Source organism: Schistocerca piceifrons, chromosome 3 (assembly GCF_021461385.2).
Source record: "Schistocerca piceifrons isolate TAMUIC-IGC-003096 chromosome 3, iqSchPice1.1, whole genome shotgun sequence".
Taxonomy (NCBI): Eukaryota; Metazoa; Arthropoda; class Insecta; order Orthoptera; family Acrididae; genus Schistocerca; species Schistocerca piceifrons.
The window spans coordinates 744,849,065-744,870,704 of NC_060140.1; the positions used below are offsets into that span (position 1 = coordinate 744,849,065).

General features: G+C 46.4%; 1 protein-coding gene and 1 non-coding gene across 3 annotated transcripts in view; both read left to right on the forward strand.

Annotated features, from left to right (window-relative positions):
- The window catches only part of LOC124789364 (laccase-6-like), a 389,375-nt gene that overhangs the window by 124,467 nt on the left and 243,268 nt on the right, over window positions 1-21,640 (forward strand). The window lies entirely within an intron of this gene.
- On the forward strand, window positions 12,410-12,493 carry Trnap-ugg. The gene has a single exon. It is a non-coding gene; the product is annotated as a tRNA-Pro (tRNA).

Consider the following 21,640-nt stretch of genomic DNA (forward strand, 5'->3'; position numbering starts at 1 on the left):
CCACATTGGGCGACTTGCACTTCGGAGATGGAGATGAAGTGATGATAAGGACAACACAACACTTAGTCCCTGAGCGGAGAAAATCTCCTACCCCAGCCGGGAATCGAACCTGGGCCCCTTGGCGTGGCATTCCGCCGCGCTGACCACTTTTTTATGTTTTTTCTTTTTATTTTTTTTTACACTTTTTTTTAGCCAGCTATCCTAGCCACTTTTTTCACAAAAATAAAAAAAGGAAAAAGGATTTTGGAAGGTTTGTTTTCTGCTTTTTTATTTTTATTTTATTTTATTTTTATACAAATGGATAAAAGGAAGGCCGTTCCTCTTCGGCTACATAAACAGAATAATAGGAAGTCGTCCCGTTACGACAAAGGATGCTCCATACTATAGCCCGCTGCGAATTTTTCGATGACTGTCGTCTCGTTGCTCTGTTGTTTCCGTTGTTTGTTCAGTCTCATAAAAAAAGGAACTGGGAAGAGGTGCTATGGTTATCTTCTCATGTCATCGATAATCCAGCTGCGAGGCTGGATTATGGAATGCGCTCCAAAGAAAGTTAGAAAAATATTGCCTGTATTTAGGGTTCTTGACGATCGCACAATGTCGTTCGTTGAGGTAATACCAAAAATCGGGTACTGTCTTTTCGCCATTACCGAATAGGTAGTGAACAGCGTGGCCGCTGATCCACGTCACAGAGTTCGTTTTTGCTCTTGGGAAATACGTCTCATCGGGGAAAACAAGTGATTGGGTAGTTATCCTGTCGGGAGTATTGCGTGTGAGAAAAGCCAATATCTGACGCACCAAATACCAAACGTCCTTTGCCGACCCGCATTCGAAACGATGTTCAGCCGTGTCAATCACTTGGCATGTGGCACACAAGGGTGAATCAGCGAGGTGGATGTAATGTAGGCGGAACTGGCACAACTATTTCCCATTAACAGTGACGTACCATTCAGACAGCACGTCAGTATCAAGGGTGGTGGCATTCACTGCCTGCCACACAGCGCGCCACTTTGTAGTGGGGTGTTTGCTTTCAATCACATTCGGCGTCCTGTTCATTTGCATGGCAGCATATGTCGCCCTCGTCATCATCAAGCGTGTGGGTAGTAGTGCGGTGCGGATGTACCTTAATTCAAGAAAGAATTGGCTAATGTAGAAGAAAGGTGCTGGGATGTCCGATATCATCACAGGGGGTGCGAGTGAGATTGATCGTAAGGCTTCCAGTAAGAGACTTGTGAGGCACGTCGGCCTTGGTCGCCACAGTTGCAGGTGACAGCTGACGAACAGGGCCTTCGCTCTGTTCTGAACATGACAAAGGCCTAAACCCCCTCTGCTCCTCGGGAGGGTTAGGGACTCGTAACGAATCTTAAATAACATGCCTGTATTAACAAAGGATCCCAAAACCGCCAACATGCGGTGAGCCAGGGTAGGTGGTATCGGGAGAATCTGTGCAAAATGGGGGATACGTGACGCCAAATAGACGTTAGCATATCGTGTCCGTTGCAGGAGGTCTAGATGTCTAAGACGGTGGTCACTTATTCCTGCTCTAATCTGATTCAATAAACGCCTATAGTTAAGGGCTGTTGAACGCTTCATGTCAGATGTAAATTCAATGCCAAGACAGCGGATTGTGTCATTGATTCGTAGCGGTGCGACGCTCTCGTCGGGTAGACCTCTGCCTATAGACAGGGCGTGTGATTTGTGGAGATTGAGATGGCTCCCCGATGCCGCGCCGTAGGTAGCCACCCACGCCAGTGCTGCACGAACATCGTCATTACTGCGAAGAAGGAGTACCAGGTCATCCGCATAGGCAGTGCAGCAAAAAGTGTGTCCACCAAGGGACATCCCAGTCAGGCGTTGTCGGAGGCCGCAGAGGAGTGATTCCAAGACGAGGGCGTACAATATCGCCGAAAGAGGGCAGCCTTGTCGCACCGGTCGCTGGATCTGTATCGGCGGCGTGAGACGGCCATTATATAACACTTGGACGTCGCGCCGCGTAGGAGACGCATCAGTACCTTAACTATGATGTCCGGATACCCCATGTGTCGCAGTGCCTCCATCAAAAATGTCTGGTCGACTCTGTCAAAGGCCTGGCTAAAGTCGAGTGAGGCCAAAACTCCTGGCAGTTGACGAGCTTTGGCTAGCGCGATCATATCTCGATATCGGCACAGTGCAGTGCGAATATTATGGTCACCACCTAACGATGCCTGGTCCTGCGACACAACACATCGTACTGATCGCTTTAGGAGTGCCGCCAGAAGCCGGGTGAAAAAGCTTCAAGTCGCTGTTGAGTAAGGTCAAGGGCCGATAGTCACTGATCCTGGATCCGCCTGGTGGTTTGTGTATGGGCACAATCAGTCCTTCTAGGAAAGCCCCAGGGATTTGCGTCGTGGGAGATATAATTTCGCGGAAAATATCAGTCCATGCTGGTGCCAGCAATTGTTGATATGTCCGGTAAAATTCCAGAGGAAGGCCATCAGGTCCCGGGGACTTACGAGCAGCCCCAGCCTGTATTGCTTCAATGATTTCCTCTTCCGTTACATCTGCAGTCAAATCCGCTGCCGCTGTCGGAGACATCGTGCCATAAGTGAGTTGAGAGACTTCGGCGATCACCTCTAGGGGATGTCGATGTTCCGAGTACAGCCTAGTGTAGTGAGCGCGAAGGGCGTTTCCTATGTCGCGCTGGGTATCAAGGCGTCGTCCGTCTTCCGTCGTGATAGCTTGGATCAGTGTCCTGCTTCGGTGCCGTCGTTATGCAATGACGTGGTACATGGACGGTTCCTCCACGGCCTCTCTGTCTTGAGTGCGCGCTCTGACTATCGCACCCTCAAGGTGGCAATGTGTTAATCTGATGATCTGTGCCTTGGTACGGTTCACCGTCACCTGCCGTGCAGGTGAGTACGGCAGTGTTGTACATTCCCTTAAGATGCTGTAGTAAGAGTCCTCGGTATGTCTCTTCCATGCTGCAACATCTCGGCCGTAGCTTATCAAGGTCTTCCGGAGGGCTGGTTTGGCGCAGAGTAACCACCTCGACAGTGTAGACCAGTAGGTGTCACGCCGTCGGCTACAAGAGTCCCACGTGTCCTCTCTAAGGCGGCGGCATTCCTGAGAGGCTAGGCGGACGTTCAACTTCCAAGGACCACAGCTGTGCCATACCTTCTGGCGGTCGAGGGTAATAGCTCAGATGTAGGCCTCGTGGTCAGAAGAAGCTGTGGGCCAAACTTCGGCAGCTCTTGTTCCCACAGCTATGGAGCGCGAGATGTAAATCCGGTCGATGCGGTTGGAAGAGTGGCTCGTGTAGTGAGTAAATCCGAGCCACAGACATGTTCCCCCGAGTCCACCAATTGAAGATTATTTATAATTGTCGCAAGTTCTGCGCAGGGAGAATGATGTGGTAACTGATCCTTAGGTGCTTGGCTACAGTTTAAGTCCTCTCCGATTATCAAGGCGTCCTGACGGCCCATAAAGAGGGGCGTGATTGTATGAGCGAAAAAGGTGGATCGTTCGCGACGCCGACCAGATCCTGACGGTGCATAGACGTTAATAAGTCTGACTCCTTGGATAGTAAGAGCCATGCCTCTGGCGTCAGGGAGATACTCGACGTCTTCTGCGGATATACCCTCGCGGAGGAGGATCGCCACACCACTGCCATTGGCAGACGCATGTGAGACCCAAGTCTTGTAGCCATAGGGTTCCTTGAAGTCTGCGACATACACCTCTTGTAGGAGCGCAATGTCGATGTCTGCTGCGTTGAGCAGGTCCTGTAGCATCGCTAGTTTATGTCGGGCACGTATGTTGTTGATGTTAATCGTCGCTAGACGGTATGTTTGGTCAGCCAGGTCGGCAACTGGGTTGTTTAGGAGGCCAGGTGTGGGCGGGAGGGGCAGCCCCACAGGGGCAGCCCCACAGAGGCTGACAATACAGCCGTAGTCACTGTGGTTGGTCGGTGCTGGGTACAGCCGAGGGACCATCTCTGCCTTCGGCATCCTCCTGGTGCTGTGGCTCATCCTCGACATCATCCGCCCAAGAATCAGATGCAGCAATTGGTAACTGTTGATTAGTGCTGTCAGTAGAGCGCTTGCGCTCATGTTCAGTAGCGGAAGTGATGTTGTCAGACCGAGGCTCAGAAATTGTATCCGCCGTAGCATCGTGACGGGAAGGGTGAGTTGTGGTGGTAGAGTCCTGAGTGTCGTCCGACGCCGGATGTTCGTCCGAGTCACACATCTGAAGCAGGCAATCATCGGATGGCGTATGGCGCCGTTTCTTGCGTTTTCGAGGGGACCGTTGTTTTCGGACATGTTGTTCTGTGTCAGAGGGCGGGCGGCAATCATCTGATGCGGTCTCCATTGGTAGGAAGGCAGAAGTCGGGACAATTTCCGTTTCTACTTCCATCTTCTCTTTAGGTGCGTCTCGGTGGCACAATTGATCACCGTCATGAGGCAAGTCTGCCGATGACGTCGTAGAGGGGGATATGCTGTCCGCCACACTGTCATCGACCACTGACTGCAATATGGTGTTACGATCCTGGGTAGGAACAGCTGTTGCGGTTGCTGCCGCTGCATACGAGATGGGGAGTGTTGTAGGCGTCGCCGGGGATGGAACTTCACCAACTGGTGTCTGAGTCAGTCTGCGTTGAATGCAGGCCGATCGGACATGTCCTTCCTGACCACAGCCGGCGCAAGTACGCGGTTGTCCGTCGTACATGACAATGGCTCTGCAGCCGCCAGTTACTAAATAGGATGGCACATGCTTGTCAGTTCAATCTTAATTTGTCGCACTCCATTTAAGACGGGGTACGTCTCAAACGTTTGCCATTTTTCAGCCAAGTGGCTTAGCACGTTGCCGTACGGTTTGAAAGCTGTCATCACAACATCTGGCGGGACTTTGAATGGAAGCTCGAAGACCCTCAGAGCGCGAAGGCCTAATCCAGCGTGGTCGATCGTGATAGTTCCTATGTGGCCATCAGGATGCTTAAATTTAAGTCCATGAGCGTGTCGGCACACAACATCAGTGCACGCCTTTTCATTGATCCGTTTTATGTAGACGACACTTTGTATTATAGAAAAGTGGATCCCAATGATGTCTTGAGGTGCAATACGAAGTTCTTCTCGGATGAAACGTTCAATGTCAAGTGCTCGAGGTCTTGCGTAGTCCGCTTGAAATTTGATCTTAATTGTGGACTTGCGGTACGAGTGCTCCATGGCACTAACGAGACACGGACGCGTGACACTCGCCGCAGCGGAAGGTAAACAGTAAACACTCACTCGGGCGCGCGGTACGCTAACAGGCGGACACAGGCACGTCGACCTTGCCCCACCGCTGCTAACAGCGGACTGACCACTCAGCTAACGGGGGCGGACAGTTTGTCGGTTTTACTAATGTTCACCCCCGCATATGAACAACAAAGATAAAGTCGACATTTCTTAATGTATTTAAAAGTAATGTGCAAATATACTTGCTGATTTTATTTATCAAGAAGGGGTTTTAAACTACTATTTTCTAATGAAACTGGTTTAGTTATTTTTTTAATATAGAGGACCTTATTTATTCTAAATGAAGCAAACTGAGGCTGCTGTACCTGTTGTAAACAATCATCTCAGTTTCTTTCTGCCTATACAACAATAAGATCATATTATGGTGACATGTAGCGCCGGATTTTGTTGGACTGTAACTCTTTCAGATGATATGTTGACCAAACTGGATCACCGCTATTGGATAACATGGTTTTTTACGTATTGTTTTATCTACATCAGTTCTGATTCTGCGCTACGGTCGCAGGTTCGAATCTTGCCTCGGGCATGGATGTGTGTGATGTCCTTAGGTTAGTTAGGTTTAAGTAGATCTAAGTTCTAGGGGACTGATGACCTCAGAAGTTAAGTCCCATAGTGCTCAGAGCCAGCCAGTTCTGATTCTGTAATTTCCTTGTATTTTAGGACAGAAGATGGCCATTTATAGATGAAATCTGGAAATTCAAGAATAATAAAAAATAACGGGACTGCGACTGATAGCTATGTTCCTACCCTTCCCAACAGTCTACGTTCGCTATGCACATCGTTCCTTATGGAGTCAAAGCTGGTTAAAGTTCACAATAGTAAGGTTACACTGCGCCACCTTCAGACAGTGAACACACCTATCTTCCAGATCACATTCAGTTCAGTGGCAAAAGTTCCAGAATTACAATTTGCAACTGTTAATTAGCCATCAAGGAGTTCCGTAGAAGGTGACACACTGGAATGGACTAAGAACGCGGGCACAAGCAAGCCAGATCAATCAAAATGGCTCTGAGTACTATGGGACTTAACTTCTAAGGTCATCAGTTCGCTAGAACTTAGAACTACCGAAACCTAACTAACCTAAGGACATCACACACATCCATGCCCGAGGCAGGATTCGAACCTGCGACCGTAGCGGCCTCGCGGTTCCAGACAGTAGCGCCTAAAACCGCTCGGCCACCCCGGCCGGCCAGATCAATCACAACTATGCCGACATGGTGTAGGAAAATACAGTATACTGCAGGCAGCGGAGCTTTAACAGTAACAACTAATTATGAGAAATGAAGAATAACGTCCATATTCGTAATGTTCAAATAAAGTGGGTCACCAATAAGGGTAGTAGCCAGGGGAGCAGCTCACACGGACTCAGTACTGCGAACAATTCCGTGAGAAGCCACATAACTCCCGGCCAACCCCATTCCGTCACACAAGGCGCTGCTCCTGAACGGGCCGCTCCAAAGTCACCAATGCAGCCCGGACGCACCCCTTGCCCGCGACGCTCCGCCAAGCTGCTGCTTCGCACACGCGGCCTACCACAGGCAGCCACTCCAGCCCTGTGTGTGCCGCTCGGGAATACCGCCTGCCCACCAACTCCCTCTCCAGATTCGCTTCACAACTCCGCAATGGCTCGGACTTACGACACCGTCAAACCAAAGACTCCACATAAACACGAGGTAAAATGTCTGGCCAGCAGTACAGACTGTACGTACCTGGAACACACACATAAAATATCAGTCATGAAAGCGTTAAATTAATACACGGTCCAGTGGCATTAATGCGACTGAGACGCCCAGCTTAACCCACAAAACAGGACAGGTAGTTTAAATTGTGGATTCTAATGAATCAAATGGCTCTGAGCACTATGTGACTTAACTTCTAAGGTCATCAGTCCCCTAGAACTTAGAAATACTTAAACCTAACTAACCTAAGGACATCACACACATCCATGCCCGAGGCAGGATTCGAACCTGCGACCGTAGCGGTCGCGCTGTTCCAGACTGTAGCGCCTAGAACCGCTCGGCCACCCTGGCCGGCTTAAATTGTGAAGCTGTCAGTTACACTCCAACATACAACTTTAGTATTTGATCAAACATAACAAGAGACCAAAAAAATTTTTTTTAAAACACGCAGCTTTAATCTTTGGGACTTAATTACCGGCTGAAAGCCACTTTAATTTAAATATGGCTGAAAGCCAATAACTTAAAACGCAAGCATAATCAGAAATTTAAAAGGCAAGCCTTATCTTAAAACAGTTCTTTATTTAGGCTGCAGGCCCAAAGAATTTGAGATTTTCAGAGCAAACAATTTGAATTCAAATCGGCTGAAGGCCCAACACCTAAGGCTAAACAACATTAATTAAAAAAAAACAGTTCTTAATTACGCAAAACTCAACCAAAACAAATTTAAAAGGCAAAGCCTTATCGTAAAACAGTTCTCTAGTTAGGCTGAAGGCCCAAAGAACCAGATACTTCAAGAGCAAACACCTTAAATTCAAATCGGCCGAAGGCCTAAGACTTAAAACTCCATAACATTAATTTTTTTTAATACCAAAGGCCTTACGTGAAACAGTTTTTTAATTTAGGGTGAAGGCCTTAAGAGCAAAACAACTCAAACTCAAAATCGGCTGAAGGCCCAACACTTAAAATTCAACAACATTACAGTTTTTAAAATGCCAAAGGCCTTACGTGAAATAGTTCTTTTAGTTAGGCTGAAGGCCTAAGGAATCTTACGCCTTAAGGGCAAAAAAATCTTAATTAAAAAAAAATCGGCTAGAAGCCATACAAGTACAAACAACAAGAACAAATAAAAAAACAGGCAGTACATCCAAGGGCGCTCAGATGTTCGAGGGTCGGCCTGGAATTCAAACACTAATGCTCGCATAGGTGAGAGAGGCAGTTGGGCCAACCATTCACGATCCGACGACAACCCAACCGACCGACAGTCAACGGACCCACTGACAAGACAACTTCCACTTCACCCGACCAGGGCACAAAAAGGAGTTCAACGGAACAACGTAGAAGATATTGGCGCCCACAAGTAATCATACATGGAGCTGTCAAACTACACACCGTGCTGGACAGCAACAACACGGTGAGGACACTACACTGCCTGAAATTTACGTCAACGGCCAGGGCAGGTAACCGAAACGTTAACGGCCACAAGGCAGAAGATTCCGCTGGTGCACCTCAGTTCAAATAACCAAATACAGTGGAACTCCACCGGAGGGTGGCTACAATTTTCTAACTTGAAAACCACGTTGTTGCTCGCGGGAATATTCCAACAGCCGACAACGAACTCCAAACGACACAATGTGAACAGTCTTGACGTGCTGGTAGATTAAATCAAAACTCAACTTTCGTGTCCAGGGTTGGTGAGCCACGGACCTCGTAGCAATGGGAACAGTCCCACACGCTCCGACACCGCGTAGAGACCGCCAGCGGGTCCGGCCAAACAACGTCCCGCAGACAGTTCCTCGCTGCTCCACGCACACCGCCCAGCCGGAAACTATAAGCGCCAAGCCAAAGATAGTCCAAGGTGCGAATATCGATACACACTGCTGCTGCCACCCGCGGAAGGAGAGGATAACAGCATAATCGCGATAACTGTGGGAGCCTAAACACACAATCGCAACGAAGGTTTAATCCAGCGCATAGCATGAGCCAGCCACGGTTCAGTGACCACCTATCAAAGGAATGATTGGACGTGCAGGAAGAAAGCCAATGAGCTTCTGGAAGTTATTGACGGCGATGTGGACCCATGCTGCTCCAGTGCCGTGGCCATCTGCGCTAGGATTACCGGTTGAGGATCCATAGCGCGAACAGCCCAGTCGAGGTGCTCCGACAGAGTCTCGACTGGTTTCAAATCGGAGGGTGTTTGGCTGGCAGGGGAGTATGGTAAACGCATTCTGGTGCTCTTCGAAACGCACACGTATACTGCGAGCTGTTAACACCTAAACTGCATGTTCCGGTGGACATGGTCACCAAGGATAGAAGCATACTTCTGTTGATCCATAGGCCTTCCAGAATGACAGATCACCCTGGGAGTGCCACGAAAACATTATCCACACCATAACGCTCCCTCCTCCGGCCTGGAACGTTCCAACGATTATTGCAGAGCCGTACACGCCAACGCCCGTCTGTCTGATGGAGCATATGAAACGTGATTCATCTTAAAAGACCAGCTGTCGCCACTCAGTGGACATCCAGTTTACGGTACTGGCGTGCAAATTCCAGCCTTCGTCGCTGATGGACATCATGGCTGCATGAACGAGGACCTGCTGCGGAGGACCATATGTAGAACAGCTCACTGAACGATCGTTGAGGAGTCACTGTCTGTAGCACCTTGCTTCATCTGGGCAAACAGTTGCTCAATCATTACACGTCTATTCGCACGTACACTTCTCTGTAGCCGTCATTCAGCCCTGTCATCTATTGACCTGTGGTGCACCAAAGTTGCCTCAAAAATGGTTCAAATGGCTCTGAGCACTATGGGGCTTAACATCTGAGGTCATCAGTCCCCTAGAACTTAGAACTACTTAAACCTAACTAGCCTAAGGACATCACGCACATCCATGCCCGAGGCAGGATTCGAACCTGCGACCGTAGCGGCACCGTGGTTCTGGACTGAAGCGCCTAGAACCGCTTGGCCACCGCGGCCGGCAAAGTTGCCTCGATACCGGTTTTACATACTGCCGTTTTGCCATGCACGGTATATTTTAACCATGGCAGCACTCGTACAGGTTACAAACTTAGCCTTGTCGGAAATGATTCCACTCTTGGGCCGAAAGCTGACGATCATGTACTTTCGGACGTCAGATAAATCGCCCTGTTTCCGTAATACGACAACGGCTGCACTGTTTTCCGCGTCCGCTGACACGCTTTATACGCCCTCCGCTGCTAGTGCTGCCACTTGCCGTCTGTGAATGGTTGATGCCGAACCCAGGCGGTGGTCAGCTTAATGTGACTGGACTACTACTACTAGAGATGATTTTTTATTGTTCCTATACTGTATATTAGAGAGAATGCATGATTAAAGTGGTAGGTGATTGAGGATATAGAAGGAGCGTGACAGCACAGCGAGATGCTACCTTAGGCAGCAGCAATGGCTCTAATGCGGCTCGGCTTCAAATCGAACTGAGCTGGAACGACAGATAAAGATACGTCATTCTAGGCTGCTTCAATTACGAGGGGCGTTCAATAACTAATGCTACATATTTTTTCTGAAAGCAAGTTGGTGTGCACAATATTATTCTCCGCTCTTTTGGTTACAAACCCCTATTTTTCAACATAACCTTTGTTCAATGCGATGGCCTCACGCCACTTCTCTGGGAGCGCCCGTATGCCCGCGTGGTACCACTCCTCTAATTGAAGTCGGAGCCAACGTCTCGCTGTTTCAATAACCTTCCCGCCACCCAGAAACTGCTTCCCGCGGAGTGCATCCCTCATTGGACCAAAAAAATGAAGTCGGAAGGTGCGAGGTCCGGGATGTAGGGTGGATGAGGAAGAACAGTCCAATGAAGTTTTGTGAGCTCCTTTCGGGTGCGTAGACTTGTGTGAGGCCTTAGGCGCTGTCATGGCGAAGGAGAAGGAGAAGCGTCACCTCGCATGAGAGTGTTTGCACGTTCCAACGTTGCAGGCGTCACAGCTGTGTGAGGCTGTCCGGCGCGCTGCAGATCGGACAGATCTGCGCGACCTTGTTGCGGTAATGATACACGCCTCGGCCAACGACTCACCGTGCTTTTGTTAACTGCCAGGTCTCCGAAGATATTCTGCAAACGCTTGTTAATATCTGCGATGCTCTGGTTTTCTGCCAGAAGAAACTGTGACAGCGCTCTGCTTGGAAATCATATCCGTTACAGACGGCATTTTGAAGGGCACGTATAGTGTAGCCACCTATCGGAACTTCATGAAACTATAGGGGTTGAAGCGCAAATATTCCACAATGTCCCAAAACAAATTCTGCATTTTTTCAGCCGAAAAGTTGCGTTATTTATCGAACGGTCCTCGTATACGACAGAGTTCATCAACCGTACTGTCACATTTTTCGGCAAAGTAGGACCACACTAACTGATCAGAAGTATCCGGAGACCATTATGTAATGCGAAGTCGACAGTTAGGTGTCATGAAAGGCGGAACCGCCATTATAAAAGGTGGCAGAGAGTGTTGGGTTGCCAGTACAGAGACTGTAACATCAGAGGGGGTCGGCCAGGAGAGCTCAGTGATATTGAACGTTGAAGAGCCATGCTACTCGAGTAACAAGTCCATCAGGGACATTTCAACCTTTCTGTAGTTGGCCAAGACGACTGTTGCAGATGTGATCGTAAAGTGGAACACGAAAGTACAACCGAAAGTATACCTATATAAAGCAGATCTCTTGTACTGATCGAACAGCTCCTCATAAACCACAAGTTTCTGTAGTCAAAGCTAGACGAACGTTGAGGTGGCGTAAAGAGCTTTGACAATGGACAGTCAATGACTGCAAACGATTGGTCTGTAGTGATGAATCGCGCCACACGCTGTGGCAATCCGATGGAACAGTTTGGATTTGATGAATGTCTGGAGAACGAGTTTAGTATCGCCGGTGAAATATGGAGGACATGGCGTTAGGGTCTGAGGGTTTTTTCCGTATTTGGGGCGTGCTCCCCTTATGACGCTTCAGAAAACGCTAAATGAGAAAAGATATGATTATATTTTACAACACTGTGTATTGCGTACAGTACAGGGGCAGTTCGGAGGCGATTGTTGTTTGTACCACCGTGAGACTGCACCCTGTCATAAAGCAGCATCTGTGAGACAATAACATTCGTGAAATGAACTGACCTGCTTAAAGTCCCGATCTGAAACCAGTAGAACTCCTTTGGGATGAGTTAGAGCGTCGATCTCGCTCCAGACCCCAGCTTCCAACATCAGTTTCTTATCTGTTTTTTTCCTCCTGAGGAAGAACGGGCTGCCATTGTTTGACATTCAGATACATTATTGATACTATACCCAGCATAGTTCAAGTCACCAGAAAGGCGAAGGGTTACCGCACCCTATATTAACGTCCGCCAGTAGGTGTCCTGATATTTTTGATAAGATAGTGCAAATGTTTTCATTGGGTCAGAGTTCTGAAGAACGTGCTGGGCGGGGCACCAGTCAACGCCGGCCCGGGTGGCCGAGCGGTTCTAGGCGCTACAGTCTGGAACCGAGCGACCGCTACGGTCGCAGGTTCGAATCCTGCCTCGGGCATGGATGTGTGTGATGTCCTTAGGTTAGTTAGGTTTAAGTAGTTCTAAGTTCTAGGAGACTGATGACCTTAGAAGTTAAGTCCCATAGTGCTCAGAGCCATTTCAGCCATTTGAACCAGTCAAACTCCTTCTGCATCGAGGCACATCATGGTAGCAGGGGCAAGACGCGTCTCGCGTTATTTTGCTCAAAGATATCCCTTCTGGACCAGGTTACTGGGATAGCTGCTGCGCCATCCAGCAATAGTTAACTTGGCGCTGGAAGGAGCAGTAGAGGGGAAGAATAGTAATAGCGGATCAAAGTTATAATTTGCAAGTCAGATTTTGGAAGGAGTTGGACGCAGTAGTTACGAACTGATAAAAGTTAAACCGAGTTGGGAAAACATGGAGAGCAGCAGCAAGCCAGTTAAGACTGAGGTGTAAAAATCAATGTTATTGTTGTGGTCTTCAGTCCAGAGACTGGTTTGATGCAGCTCTCCATGCTACTCTATCCTGTGAAAGCTCCATCTCCCAGTACCTACTGCAACCTACATCCTTCTGAATCTGTTTAGTGTATTCATCTCTTGGTTTCCCTCTAAGATTTTTACCCTCCATGCTGCCCTCCAAAACTAAATTTGTGATCCCTTGATGCCTCAGAACAAGTCCTACCCACCGGTCCCTTCTTGTTGTCAAGTTGTGCCACAAACTACTCTTCTCCCCAATTCTATTCAATACCTCCTCATTAGTTATGTGGTCTACCCATCTAATCTTAAGCATTCTTCTGTAGCACCACATTTCGAAAGCTTCTATTCTCTTCTTGTCTAAACTATTTATCGTCCGTGTTTCACTTCCACACATGGCTACACTCCATACAAATACTTTCAGAAACGACTTCCTGACACTTAAATCTATACTCGATGTTAACAGATTTCTCTTCTTAAGAAATGTTTTCCTACATTTTATATCCTCTCTACTTCGACTATCATCAGTTATTTTGCTTCCCAAATAGAAAAATTCATTTGCTACTATAAGTGTCTCATTTCCTAATCTAATTCCCTCAGCATCACCCGACTTAATTCGACTACATTCCATTATCCTCGTTTTGCTTTTGTTGATGTTCATCTTATAACCTCCTTTCAAGACACTGTCCATTCCGTTCAACTGCTCTTCCAAGTCCTTTGCTGTCTCTGACAGAATTACAATGTCATCGGCGAACCTCAAAGTTTTTATTTCTTCTCCATGGATCTTAATCCGTACTCCAAATTTTTTTTTGTTTCCTTTGCTGCTTACTCAATATACAGATTGAATAACATCGGGGATGGGCTAAAACCCTGTCTCAATCCCTTCCCAACCACTGCTTCCCTTTCATGTCCCTCGACTCTTACACTGACTCCTGGTTTCTGTACAAATTGTAAATAGCCTTTCGCTCCCTGTATTTCACCCCTGACAGCTTCAGAATTTGAAAAAGAGTATTCCGTCAACATTGTCAGAAGCTTTCTCTAAGTCTACAAAAGCTAAAAACGTAGGTTTGCATTTCGTTAATCTATTTTCTAAGACAAGTCGTAGGGTCAGTATTGCCTCACGTGTTCCAATATTTCTACGGAATCCGAACTGATCTTCCCCAAGATCGGCTTCTACCAGTTTTTCCATTCGTCTGTAAAGAATTCGTGTTAGTATTTTGCAGCCGTGACTTATTATACTGACAGTTCGGTAATTTTCATATCTGTCAACACCTGCTTTCTTTGGGATTAGAATAAACAAACAAACAAAAATGTCGTTTCCAGTAGCACAAAAGTGCTAACTCTACGTTGCCCATCTCCCTGCACTTGTTCTTCGACTTTGGTTTCATTGGGGCTTTTCTTCCGCATAATATATTATCACAAACTGTCGTGTATCAAAGGTCGTAACAGTTCGTGGGTAGTGGAGATTTTTATTCTATGAACAATGCACAGCCGTTCACTGAGGGACCTGCATTGGACGAAGGGAGGCTAAAAATACGGCGACGGCCTCTCAGCGAACCGGGCCCGGGGCAGCGCCGGTGCAGTGCTCTGCTATCGACCCGCCGCCGCCTCCGCCTCCGCCGCCGGCCAGGTTCAAGGGCGCACAGAGCGCCGGGGGGCGGCAACCAGCATCGATGGTGCATCTGCAGCTGCAACTGCGAAGCTTAGCGCGCGACGGACGTCAACTGATACCTGTCAGTGTTTTTGCTTACTGAAGTCCGACGGATCCCATTTCATCCAACATCAAACTATCCCTATAAATTGCTTTTCGTGGCTCTCTTTGCTTTGTTATTGCTCGCGTAACAACTAATATATGAGATAAAATATGTTGCTGCGAAAAGAGCCCTGAAATACTTTTTAGGGATGCTGTGCTGTGACTTTCTTTGGATCATTAATTTTCAACAAAACAAGATATATTATGTTCTTATTATTCTGGATCTGGGTTTCTATTAAAGGAACATTGTTTCGTTACTGTAACTCGCTATAAAGTTCATCATATCTCCCTTACTTTACAGTTATTGAAAAGGTTACTGAAAATTATTTCGTTATCAATACTGATGTTACAGTACGCAATGTTTGGTCAACATCAAAATTTTGCAGTGGATTTTTGTTAACAGTAAAACACCAATAGGTACCACGACTAACACGAGAACATGAGACTATGATCAGAGAAAAAGATGTTTTTACTATAATGTTTGCCAGACCAGAACTACGCACAGCAAGATTTCTTTTATGTCATGAAGGTAAATTATCTTTTTGCACTGTTAAAAATACATCATCCGCAGCCCGCGTCCACCTGTAAGACATATCGTAAAGTCTGCTCTCTGCTCTGCAATCCCGAAAGATGAAGGAAATAATTTTAGTTCACTATTAGCTGTCTGCTTCTTTGCGGTATGATTGGTTTCATTTAATGCAGTTTGAATGCGCCGCGGCAGCGGCTCGTTCGTTCGTAGCGCAGCTCTGCACCACGAATAATATTTAAATAGCTGAAAATGTCTTAAAAGGATGGGATAAAATATCAGGCAAGCTTATTACACATCATAATGCAAGTTTTCACTAAGTAACTCTATTCAAAACATTTAGACAGATTAAATTATTACACACCTTTACAGATCAGTACCTAATGGCGTACGTCTCTCAATCTTGACAAAAGAATGCTACACAAGCATACAATATAACGTCACAGGCTCTTCCTACTCACGTAACTCCAAGAAGACGACAGAGAAATTAATGCTTGGTCACTACTATTTATACTCGTTGTGACATATTCTCATCTTTGTTTGATATTTAATAAGTATCGTCTGTGGCAGTTTCAGTACTCGCCGACACAGATATTATCTTTTAAAAAACTTGGTATATAATTATATAAAAGTGTAAAACATGGCACATAATGGTTTCTTTTTATTACATTAAGTCCACACAATCATTGTCCACACAATTACAATCATCCAGTTCAATAATTCTTTTCTCCTTTTTTACTACATATAATATGTGTTTTGCCAGGAGACGTTACATGCTGTAACATTTCCTCCACCCCCCCTCTCCCTCTCCCTCTCCCTCTCCCTCCCCTCCCCCTCCCCCTCCCCCTCCCCCTCCCCCTCCCCCTCCCCCTCCCCCTCCCCCTCCCCCTCCCCCTCCCCCCTTTGCCCGTACCTCAATCGGCAAAAACGGAACCCTAATACCTTTTGTATGTCCATCCTTGTGGTCGATGGTCCATGGGACTTCGGCCGTTCACTTACGTAATAAAATGCAACACCTGCAGCTATCGTTTCGATTTTATTATATTACAACCAGTTTCGCTGGTGACGATGATGATGATGATGATATTTAATTCGTGGGGCGCTCAACTGCGTGGTTATCAGCGCTCGTACAAAATCCCAATCTTTTCACTGTTCGGTCTCGTCGCTTTCCCGAATGATACTGATGATAACAACACAAACACCCTGTCCCCGGACGGAGAAAACCACCGATCTGGCCGCAAATCGAACCCCGGACTCCGTGGTCCAGAGACAGCAACGCTAGCCACTAAGCGAGCTGCGGATACCAGAACGCTGAAAGGGGGGGGGGGGGGGGGGGGTGAACTCCGATCGTACACACGAGTTGGTAGTTGTTGGCTGCAGACACAACATCGCTATTATAGCATTCTACGGAAGCCATTTCATTGATTGATTGATACAGATGTGATCTTGTATACAATCGGATTTCACCCACACAGCGTCAGCTAAGGCCTGAAGATCGTGTACCGAGACACCGAAACAGGATCGCTTTCTTGTCCGTCTGTCTGTCTGTCGGTCTTTCCGATTTTTAAGAAGACTTTTTCCCAGGAACAAGCAGACATATCAAGTTTAAATTTATTTCATATACTAAGGTCTACAGTCCCTTGGTGGCGTAAAACATTTAACCTTCCAAATCAGTGCGATGAGAAGATACGGCCATTTATGTCACGTACTTTGATACTTGTAAACTCACTCATCAGAACCTGTACGTTGACCTAGGATCACGAAATTTGGAAAGAAACAAGTTTCACAGCGCAAGTAAGGGAAAAATATCCAAAAATTGTTAAACTGTAATTATATCGCATAAAAATATCTTTTTTACCATGAGAACTTACATTGCAGTATTGATATCGATAACAGGCAAAAATCATCTAGATTTTCGATTTCCGGGGTGGATGAACTGTCTACATACATAATTAAGTTACTACGGAACCCTAAGTGCGCGAGTTGTGACGCACTTAGCCAATTTATTTATTTATTTTTAGTATGTGCAGCCACTCTTCCTCAATTGCTAATCCCATTATGTTTAACATTTGGGTAAGAATAAAGATTATCCACCTTTTCACTGATTGTTTACGGTGAAGCATCCTGGCCGATGAAAACTCTGTGCAGACCGAGTCCCGACCTCGGGTCCTTAGCTTTTCGCAAGCAAGTGCTCTACCAACTGAGCTACTCAAGCACGACTCACTACCCGTTAACATAGCCCTGCTTCCGCTAGTTCCTCATCTCCTACCTTCCAAACTTCACAGAAGCTCTTTTGCGAACCTCCTGTGAAGCTTCTGAGAGCTTCTGTGAAGTTTGAAAGGCAGGAAAGAGGTACTAGCGGAAGTAGAGCTGTGTGGACGAGTTGTGAATCGTTCTTGAGTAGCTCAGTTGGTAGAGCACTTGCTTGGAAAAGGCAAAGGTCTCGAGTTCGAGTTTCGGTCCGGCACACAGTTTTCATCTGCTAGGATGTTTCATATCGGCTCATACTCAGCTGTTGAGTGAAAATATCATTTTGGAATATTTACGTTGCTTTTTACCAAGATATGCTTTCACCTATTCTTATTTTGCATCGTCAGTCTATTCTTACCTGAATTGTGCTGTTGATTTGGACTTCAGTGCGATGACTAAAGGCCAGTACGACAACAACAACCATCAACTGCAATTGTACAGAAATGAAAAACACTGTTACGGATAAATGAAACTTATGAGTAGCAGAACACCCATCTATCTATGTTTCAAAATAATTTGTATCCGGTTTTAGCAGTTCCAGGTGGGGCATTTCCGTCTGACCGTACTTCTCACAAGTAAAATGCCCCATATCTCAACATGATTCTTGCCTATTCAGCTTAATACTAACAATTGTATGTAATGCATGAGAAAGCAAACTGCTTTTACAAATATTATGACCATAACGAGAAGATGGTCCGTGTATAGACCGAAATTAGTAGCAACTAAAACTTTTGATAGCTGTTGATGGTGCAGCGTTATAAACATGCCACTCATTTTTTTATAGTTTTGATCAGTACTATATTTTGTAACAATGTGGGACACTTAAAAAAACATCCTGTAATTGAGGAGAAAACTGATAAATTTTTAGGGAAGATAGTTTTTGGTTTTTCTTTGACATAGTTTTCCCAGACGTAAAAACGAGAAATCCACTATGCGACAAAACTGACAATTGGCATCTTTTATGATACTTAGAACTGTGACGAATAAGCAAAATTTTGACCCTGCAAGAATTAGTTTACAGAGCCACAACTGCGAAACTCATGTCGTACTGGGCCCTTCTGGAGTCATTTGTCTGAAAGATAGCCACAGTTGAGTCACAGCATCCTGAACAGCAGCACAATACATGTTCGGATCGTGTGAACTGCGAAGAGTCAATTCACTGAGATGACAAAAACTATAAGATAGCAATATACAAGTATACAGATGGCGGTAGTATTGCGTACATAAGGTGTAGGGGCAGTGCATTGGCGGAGCACTTATTTGTACTCAGGTGATTCATGTGAATAGGTTTCCGATGTGATTATGGCCGCAAGGCGGGAATTAAGGCTTTGAACACGGAATGGTAGATCTAGCTAGACGCAGGGACATTCCATTTCCATCGTTAGGGAAGCCAGTATTCCGCGATCCAGTTGTCAAATGTGTACCAAGAATACAAGATTTCTAGCATTACCTCTCATCACGGACAACGCAGTGGCCGACGGCCTTCAATTAAGAGCGTTTCTGTAGAGCCACCGGTGGTAACAGACAAGCAACACTTCGTGAAATAATCGCAGAAATCGATGTGGGACGTACGACGAACGAATCCGTTAGGACAGTGTGGCAAAATTTGGCGTTAATAGGCTACGGCAGCAGACGATCGACGCGAGTGCCTTTGCCGAACGGCACGACATCGCCTGCAGCGCCTCTCCTGGGCTCGTGACCATAAAAAATCGTGGCCTTGCTCGATGAGTCCCGATTGCAGTTGGTAAGAGCTGACGGTGGGGTTTGAGTGTGGCGCAGACCCCACGAAGATGTGGACCCACGTTGTCAATGAGGCACTCTGCAACCTGGTGGTTGCTCCATAATGGTGTGGGCTGTGTTTACATGCAATGGACTGGGTCCTCTGGTCCAAGTGAACTGACCATTGACCGGAAATGATTATGTGCGGCTACTTAGAGACAATTTGCAGCCATTTTTAAGGATGAGAAAGCACCACCGGTCCACTATTATTCGCGACTGGTTTGAAGAACGTTCTGGACAGTTCGAGCGGATGATTTGGGCACCCAGGTCGCCTGACATGAAACCCATCGAACACGTGTAGGACATAATCGAGAAGTCAGTTTGTGCAGAAATCCTGCACCGGCAACGCTTTCGCAATTATTGACGGCTATAGAGGCAACATGGCTGAATATTTCTGCAGCGGAGTTCCAACGACTGTTTGAGTCCATGCTATATCGAGCTGCAGCACTAAGCCGAGCGAAAGGAGGTAGGACACGATATTGGGAGGTGTCCTGTGACTTTCATCTCATGTCGCTCTTTCCCAGTCATGAATCACTAATGAGCTGTGATAGTTGGTTACATGAGCCATTTGAATCTTTGTGGCCCTGTAGTGTCACAGAAGCTATAGATACGTTTGGCACGGTGGCACACGAGCCATCTAGCCGCCGTCTGCGGCGTCTGATCCGTCTCGAATTAATCGAGCTGGTTGTAGTGGTGCAGAGGTCAACTGCGTGACCTCCTACATTTGCCTGCTTGTGTCCGCCGCCACGTCGTGTGCTGATGCGACGTGCGCAGAAGCACATATTAGAGCGCCTTTTACAGTGCTGCAGGCAAGTCTCTTTCCTTACTATCCCAATGGTTGCTACTGTGCGCTAATGCAGTATGGAAAGACTCTAGATATGACACTGCAACCTACTTAGTTGAGGTTCAGAATTAAAGTACAGACATTCTGGGAATCGCTGTTCGACTAGGAAAAATTTCATTTAGCGTATGGCTACATCACAAATAACATTACAGTTATGCCGGCCGGTGTGGCCGAGCGGTTCTAGGCGCTACAGTCTGGAACCGCGCGACTGCTACGGTCGCAGGTTCGAATCCTGCCTCGGGCATGGATGTGTATGATGTCCTTAGGTTAGTTAGGTTTAAGTAGTTCTAAGTTCTAGGGGACTGATGACCTCAGATGTTAAGTACTATAGTGCTCTGAGCCATTTGAACCATTTTTATTACAGTTATCTCAAACTATAAACTATTATGTAGGCCACGAATATAGTCTATTGATCCCTCCGTCATCACGAGGAATCCCGTTGGATGACCATTTGAAAGTTCTCAGAGGATATTCTTGATCTTCATGATGAAGTTATTTTCTTCCTTTTATGCAAAAAGTGGGCACACTCGCCAGTGTTAGTTCTTATTCGGTTAAGAACCTACCAGGTCTTGCGTGGCAATTTAGAGCCAGGTGCTTGATCGATAAATGTGTCAGTTTAAGTTGTTCTGTTGTAGCATTACTCTACCATGTGTATGTCCTGGCGTCACCAGTATTAAAGCCATTACCAGCTAAAATTCGTACGATTTCCAGGCGTGGGTGACGAGAGTGCCAACTATCTTTGCTGATGCTCGGAATGTCTTCGTGAACACGGAGGTTAGGACTCTTCTGTAGTTTTTTGTGCTCCCGTTCAAGTGCACCTTCCCGCCGCAGAGATGGAGATGATATGTGGCTAAGTATGGGAAGCCAGATAATGGGTGTGAGTGTGATGGTACTGGTTGTAAGACGCATGGTATGGCTGAGCTGCATATCTAAATGTTTTATGTGAGCATTACTCATCAAGACTAGTGAGTGATATTCCGCATCAGAATAAACCAATCCCAGAGATGAAGTACTGAATGTTAATGAAGTTGATCTCCTTGATGTACCACAGTGTTTCTGGAGGATGTTACTTTGGGTTTTGATTTTGGCTGCTGCTCTTAATAGATGTTTTTGCAACTAAGCGTTCTATCAAGCATGACCCCTAGATATACTGAATTTAGTTCTAAGTAATCTTCCTTCAAAGTGGACAGCAAGCTCTCTATTGCTCACTTTTTTTGCTCAGGTGAAATGTCAAGACTTCTATCTTAGTGACACTTGACTGCAACCTCCATTTGCGGAAATACAGGGTGTTTCAAAATGAATATACGGGGTTTAAGGCTTTGTAGCACATATTGCATTCACCTTACAATTACGAACAATACACCAAATAAAAGAGAAAAACATATAGTTTTTGTTACAATTATTCAGTGTGAACACCGGTCACACATCGAGTCGATAGGCGAGTTGTTCCGAAACCTTGATCAATGTGTCAGGAGTAACTGTTGCAATAACACTGTTTCTAAAGTCAGATAGATCAGCTGGTATCGGAGGCACATACACATGATCGTGTCAGGTCTTAT